We start from the raw sequence: 7,500 nt of genomic DNA on the forward strand, positions 1-7,500 counted from the left end.
GTTGTTTTTTTTTTAATATATTTATTTAGGAACAACATAACTCTCTCTTTTTCTCTCTCTCTTTCTCTCCCTCTCCTCTCTCTCTCTCTCTCTCTCTCTCTCTCTCTCTCTCTCTCTCTCTCTCTCTCTCTCTCTCTCTCTCTCTCTCTCTCTCTCTCTCTCTCTCTCTCTCTCTCTCTCTCTCTCTCTCTCTCTCTCTCTCTCTCTCTCTCTCTGACTAACTTCGATGTTTGACGTTGCTTTCAGCTCTCCTTTTCCTCACTCAAAGTCAAGAGATTATCATAGAGTGTACTGTAGTATCTCTTGTTGTTGGAGATATGAAGTGAGATTTGGAATTTTATGGAGAGGGTTTTAAGGAACGAACGAAGCTTTTGAAACTCGAAGCGAGACGAGGACAGAAGCGTTAAATGTTGAGACGACTTATGTGTTTATGTGTTGTTGAATAGGTGAAACAAACAAACAAAAACAGCAACAGTATTTCAGAAGTTCTCCCGGCCTCCCTTGACTCTTCGATTGTTGTTAAGTCTCCCAGAACTTTTACAATGGCCTCGGTAAGCTCCGATGACTTAGAACTACTTAGAATGGCCTCGGTAAGCCCCGATGACTTAGAACTATAGAAGTCTTCCCATGTCTCCTGTTTGGTAACCACGACACTCGGAACCATTTTCTTGAACGACTTTATAACACGACTAGACCGAAACCTCGAGCTTCACCGTCACTCATTTCCTCTCGGTAATGACGATATGCAAAAGAGCTTGCATAAAAAAAAAAAAAAAAAAAAAGGAAAATGCTATGTAGCGCTTTCGCATGTAGGAAAGTTGGCGAAAATTCAACGCCTTAAAGTTATATTTATGAAGAGTAAATTCTCCCCAAGTTCAAAGTTTTGCTCAGAAGTCTCTTTATTCATGAGTTGGAACCAGCGGGCCTTGTATGAACGCAACTGATATCCCGAGTCAAGTGACCCTGGGTCAAAAGGTTAAGGATTATTAACAAAGGACCATTATAAGATAGAGGTTTTGATAACTGGTACACCCACTTACGCATACTGTATTTTTTTACTTAATAGATTTATTTAGTAACAACATCTCTCTCTCTCTCTCTCTCTCTCTCTCTCTCTACTCTTTCCCTCTACTCTCTACTCTCTCCTATTTCTCTCTTTCCTTCTTTCTCTTTCATACTCTCTCTCATTCGCACTCTCTCTATTTCTCTATCTATCTATCTATATAGATAGATAGATATAGATATATATACATATACACACACATATATATATATATATATATATATATATATATATATATATATATATATTTATATATATTATTATATATATGTATATATACATACATATATATATATATATATATATATATATATATATATATATATATATATATATATATATATATATACATGTAGATAGATAGATATAGAAATAGATGTATAAATATATAGATATATCGAAATAGATAGACATAGATATATACAGATATTAATCAAACTATATGTGTCTGTGTTAGTGTGTATGTGACAGAATCTGTGTTTCATACCTATTTATCACCTTTGATAATTACAATAGTTACCGCTTAGCCACACAGTCTGAACTGATGCTGAACGTCCAGTCATACACATTGAAGCTGAATGGGATAGGGGGATGCAGGATTTCATTTGACGGGATGGAAAGAGAATACCGCTGGACGATTATTTACGTTTATTTTCCCCCAAACTGATAACAGCATGGTTTCCATTGCTATGCGTTATGATACTGAAAGAGATATGCGTTCTACCTCCGATGTAGATCATTCTGTGCTGATATTTTGTGTTCCGGTACAAAACAGTAAATATGTTATGTGACAGAGAGACAGATAGACAGACAGACAGAGAGACAGATAGACAATCAGAGAGAGAGACAGACAAACAGAGAGAGAGAGAGAGACAATCAGAGAGAGAGGCAGACAGACAAACAGAGAGAGAGAGAGAGAGAGACAGACAATCAGAGAGAGAGAGAGACAGACAATCAGAGAGAGAGAGAGACAGACAATCAGAGAGAGAGGCAGACAGACAAATAGAGAGAGAGAGAGAGAGAGGCAATCAGAGAGAGAGAGAGACAGACAGACAAACAGACAGAAAGACAGACAGACAATCAGACAAGGAGACAGACAGACAATCAGACAGAGAGACAGACAGACAATCAGACAGACAATCAGACATAAAGACAGACAGACAATGAAACAAAGAGACAGACAGACAAGCAAGGACAGAAATAGGAAAGGGGACTGGGAGTAGTACGAAGAGCATAGATTTGGGAACCTCCTGGGCTGACATGTGTGGCACTGGTGCCTACTGGAATGAATGTGAGGCTTGATTGTGTAACTGCGACTGTGCTCTGTGACCGAGTAATTCAATCTACGGATATGGTAGCCCAGCGATTCGAATGCAACATGCGCAATCGCCATGCAATCGCTGTATTGGAGATTAAATGAAACCAATTAAGTAGAATTATTTTTAAAAAATGCCTCCTCCATTGGGATAACGATCCTTCGGAGATTTATAGCCACTTCACTTTGATGAGGAATATTTTGCATACTTGAAATATTGAGAGCACTTCTTTAATCGTGGAATATCGGGGAAGGGAGAAAGGGAGAGAGATAGAGATAGAGATAACGACTGAGACAGAGGGAGAGAGAGGATAGATAGAGATAGAGACCTTTTATATGCAGGATAACTCAAGTTTATATATTTTACTGCCTTTTACAAAGTACCACATACAACTTCTTTTGGATTTCAATCATTATACTCCATTCTACAATGTTTGGCTTAGTGATAATGTTGGTTACACGAGTGAGATATATATATCCCTGAAAAGCAAAGCCTGTATTTATAACTGGTTTAACAGAATTCTTGATCATTTATTTTACATCGACCTGAGCCACATTGTTCTTTCTTCTCATTTATCTTCTTTATTCTTATCATCAATTGATTAATAATCAATTCCCTCCTTTCTCCACCCCTCCCTCTCCATGTATCATCTTTTTATAAGCTAAAACCAGTTCGCACAACTTGTATTTTGAAGACTCTTGATCTCGGAAACACAATATTCCTTATCTCCCTTATCTGATATCTCCCCCCCCCCCAATCCTTGGAGCTTCCCGACTGTTGTTTGAAATCCGCCATAAACTCAACGCGGTCAAAACAAAAGATCTATGAAAGAAAGAAAAGTTCCAAGAAAGTTCTTGTGTTCTGGGACGGCGTTGTGGAAAGTCACATTCATCATGTCAACTAATACTGCTCTCCGGAAGATGATCCGTGTTGCAAGGAAGCATGAGGGCGCATCCGTTGCTGGATTTTGCTACCTACTTTCTCCTCCCCTCTTCCTCTTCCTCTTCCTCCTCTCCCTCTCCCCCCTTCTCCCTTTCTTATTACTTTTACTTCCGTTCGTTTCTTCTCCTTCCTCTTTCTTTCCTTTCCCTTCCTCTTCCTCTTACACCCCTTCTCCCCTTCCTGTTACTTTTACTTCCGTTCGTTTCTTCTCCTTCCTCTTTCTTTCATTTAATTTCCTCTTCCTCTTACACCCCCCCCTCCCCCCCCTCCCCGCTTCTCCCCTTCCTGTTACTTTTACTTCCGTTCGTTTCTTCTCCTTCCTCTTTATTTCCTTTCCCTTCCTCTTCCTCTTACACCCCTCCTCCTCTCCCCTTCCCCCTTCTCCCCTTCCTGCTACTTTTACTTCCGTTCGTTTCTTCTCCTTCCTCTTTCTTTCCTTTCATGTTCCTGTCCCTTCCTCTTCCTCTTACATCTTCCCGTCCCCTTATCATCTCTTTCCTTTACTTTACTTTCTCTTACCCCCTCCCTTCCCTTTATCATTTCTTCCTTTCCCCTTATCATTTCTTTCATTCCCTTTATCATTTCTTCCCTTCCCTTCACTTTCTCTTCCTCTTACCCCCTCCCTTCACTTTCTCTTCCTCTTACCCCCTCCGTTCCCCTTACCATCTCTTCCCTTCCCTTCCTTTCTTTCTCTTCCCTCTTCCGTCCCTCCCTTCCCTCCCTTTAACTTTCCTCCCCTCCCCTTCCATTCTCCCTTTTCCTTTCCCTGTCTTCCTCTCTTTCCCCTCCCCTACCCCTCCCACTCCTCTCCACCCCGTCCCTTTCTTTCCCTTCTTTCCCCTCCAGTCCCATTCCTATCCTTCATCTCCCTTTCCCTCCTCTTCGGTTCCCTCCCCTTCCTTCTTTTTTTCCCTCCCCTTCCTTCTTTTTTTCCCTCCCCTTCCCTGCCTTTCTTTTTCCCCTCCCCTTCGCTCACTTTCTTTTTTCCCCTCCCCTTCCCTCCCTTTCCCTTTCCTTCATTTCTTTCCCCTCCCCTTCCTATCCCTTCCCTTCTTTTCTTTCTTTTCCCCCTCCTCTTCTCCTTCCCTCCCCTCCCCCCCTTTCTTTTCTTTCTTTTCCCCCTCTCCCTATCCTTCCCTCTCCTCCATCCATTTCTCTCTTCCCTCCTCTCTCCACCCCTCCCCTCCCCTCCTCTTTCCCCTCCCTTCCTTTCTCTCTCCTCCCCTTCCCATCCATTTCTCTCTTCCCTCCTCTCTCCATCCCTCCCTTTCCCTTTCCCCTCCCTTCCTTTCTCTCTCCTCCCTTTCCCTTTCCCCTCCCTTCCTTTTTCTCTCCTCCCCTTCCCATCCATTTCTTTCTTCCTTCATCTCCATCCCTCCCCTCCCCTTCCCTTTCTCTCCCCTCCCCACCCCTCTCCCTCCTCAACCTCCCCCCCTCCCCCTTCTTGAAAGAGATTACTGTTTCTTAAGGAAAGTACCTCAGTGGCATCGGGTGAGCTGCTTGGGTACAGGACTGGTGGAGGCGTTGTATTAAGACAGTCATTTTTTTTCTTTTTTCTTTTTTTTTCCTTTTTTTGGGGGGTGGGTTGGGGGGTGGGGGAGGAGTGAGGAGGAGGATTTCACTTGCTCATCATAAATAAAATTCAGCGAGTATTCCCTTGATGCTGGAATCCGCAGAGTTTCAACTAGGTTGCATTAGTGTGTTGCAAAATGAATTCGAAAGCTTTGCAGTAAATTTGCTTGTCAAGGCTTTGTGTTGCATTTTTGTTTCTTAATAAAATGTTGCCATTTGTTTCTATATTCAAAACAGTGAGAATAAATGCAATAATTACTAATACACGCTTAATATCGTACAGTATATCACTATACATTATTTACCACTGATATTAAGTGCGGAAATGATGTAGAATACCTCACATCCAAGATTTATGTCGGTATTATGGCCGTGACGGAGATACAACGTAATTTATCGCCTTTTCCTAAACAGCGCGCAATTAGTTTTCCTATCTCGAAGAACAAGGATTTGTGCTTCGGGTTTCGGACTCCGTAAGGCGTCTCCCCATTTCAGCCACCCAATATCCACAGAAAATGTGAAACCGGAACGGGGGACTTATGCAAATTCTATGTTAATCGCGGGCGGTGGGCGAAGGCTTTCAATTACCAACTTGGCCTTGCTAATTTCCTTATTTAATCACAATACCGTGGTGAATCAAACCGCCATCTGTTGAGACAAGACGCCTAAGGTCATTCGATTAAGATTAAGGAACTGTTCGAATATGGTGGACTTTGATAAACTCAAAGGGTATATATATAGGGAAAATAGGTTATATAATTGAGGTTGTATATCAGATAAACGGTAACTACCCGTTGTCCGCCATTGCTTGGAACTTTGATGATTTTTGAGGTTATATATATATAGCTATATTCTACCTTCGATTATAGTTACTTTATCTGTTGTCATGATGATCATCTTTTGAAACGCTTAATGATTATTTTCATTATTCTTGCTTCGCTTTGAGACAAGTGCTATATTTATCTTTATAAAGTTTAATAATGATAAGTATAATCACAACTTTGATGATAATATTAATCCTTTTCATCATTATTTTGATGATATTTACTATCATACCCCTTCAAAATTATTTTGTATTGTTGAAATTGTTGAAGACATTAACACTTTTATAGATTCTATTTCAGTTTCCGTTTTACTGTCGTCTTTATAATAATTATTTCGTATTACTGATATCAATTGCATTCCAGCTGCCTTTACAATCATTATCAATTATCCTCTTAGCATTATCAATTGATGTGCAGTGCATACATTGTTATTGCTATCGTCATTATCCTTATTAGTATTCCTGTTATTTTTATCATCAACGATAGCATCATGGATATCATTTGTATTGTTGCTTTAGATTATTAATATTGATTATTGCAAATTATTATTGATAATGATGACAGAGGAAGATAAAATGCAATTGATACCAGCTATTTAGAAGATCTGATAATGTCAACAATAAAACGAAGAATGATTATTATCATGTTTATCATTTTATCAATAGTAGTAGTATTGTTATCATTATCATTATTGGCATTCTCAGCATTTGCTTTGGCATTATTGTTGTCACTGGTTATGATAGTAATGTTGACAACAGAAATAATGATAATTTTGATATTAACAGAATATAATAATGAATATAATTATAAGAATGATCATAATGACAATAATGAGCTAAAATGATGATTATAATAATCATGATGATATTGATAATATTAAAACAAAAGTAATGATAATGATTATGATAGTAATAATATCTATAATAATTATCCTGATCATGAAATAATAACGATAATAGTAATGATAACATGATGATAAAAGTAATGATGATAATGATAATTAATCATCATTAATAAATAAGATAATGCAGATGATATTCTTATTAGTATAATTTTTATCATCGTTCTTTTTGCTGCTGATGGTGGTTCACTTTGATTGTTTTATTGCAATTACTATTATTTTCACTATCGTTAATTTCACTATTATGATTATGTTATTGCTGTTATTCTAATTCTTATTGTTATTCTAATTCTTATTCTGTTTATCATTATTATGGCTATTATCATTATTAGTACCATTATTATCATCATTACTTTTATCAATTGTTGATAATACTCTTATTGTCCTTATTTTTATTGTTCTACTATCATTAGTGTTATAATAATCACCATCACAATTATTACTCATCATCACAAACATCATCATCCTTACCATCAGATTCGTTTAGATTATTTGCTTTGTCATAGAGGTACCTCATTCTTCATATCTTATATATATATATATATATATATATATATATATATATATATATATAATATATATATATATATATATATATATATATATATATATATATAAAGTCTCATCTCTTTTCTCATTCTTATTTTTCTCATTTCTCCACTGGGGGGGGGGGGGGGCTACACAAAACAAAAGTATAAAACAAGAGTATATATATATACAAAGATAGATAGATAGATAGATAGATGGTTCAAAAAGAAAAGAAAACATCAATCTTTTTCCTGTCTCCATTTCAAATTCCATTTCCGATAAAATCATGAAAGGGACACAATATAAATGGCCGGTGTAGAGGAAATACATTGCCGCTTCCAGAAGTGGATGGAC

This window comes from Penaeus japonicus, unplaced genomic scaffold, assembly GCF_977035675.1.
Source record: "Penaeus japonicus unplaced genomic scaffold, GWHDUDI00000001_assembly GWHDUDI00000012, whole genome shotgun sequence".
In the NCBI taxonomy this organism is placed as follows: Eukaryota; Metazoa; Arthropoda; class Malacostraca; order Decapoda; family Penaeidae; genus Penaeus; species Penaeus japonicus.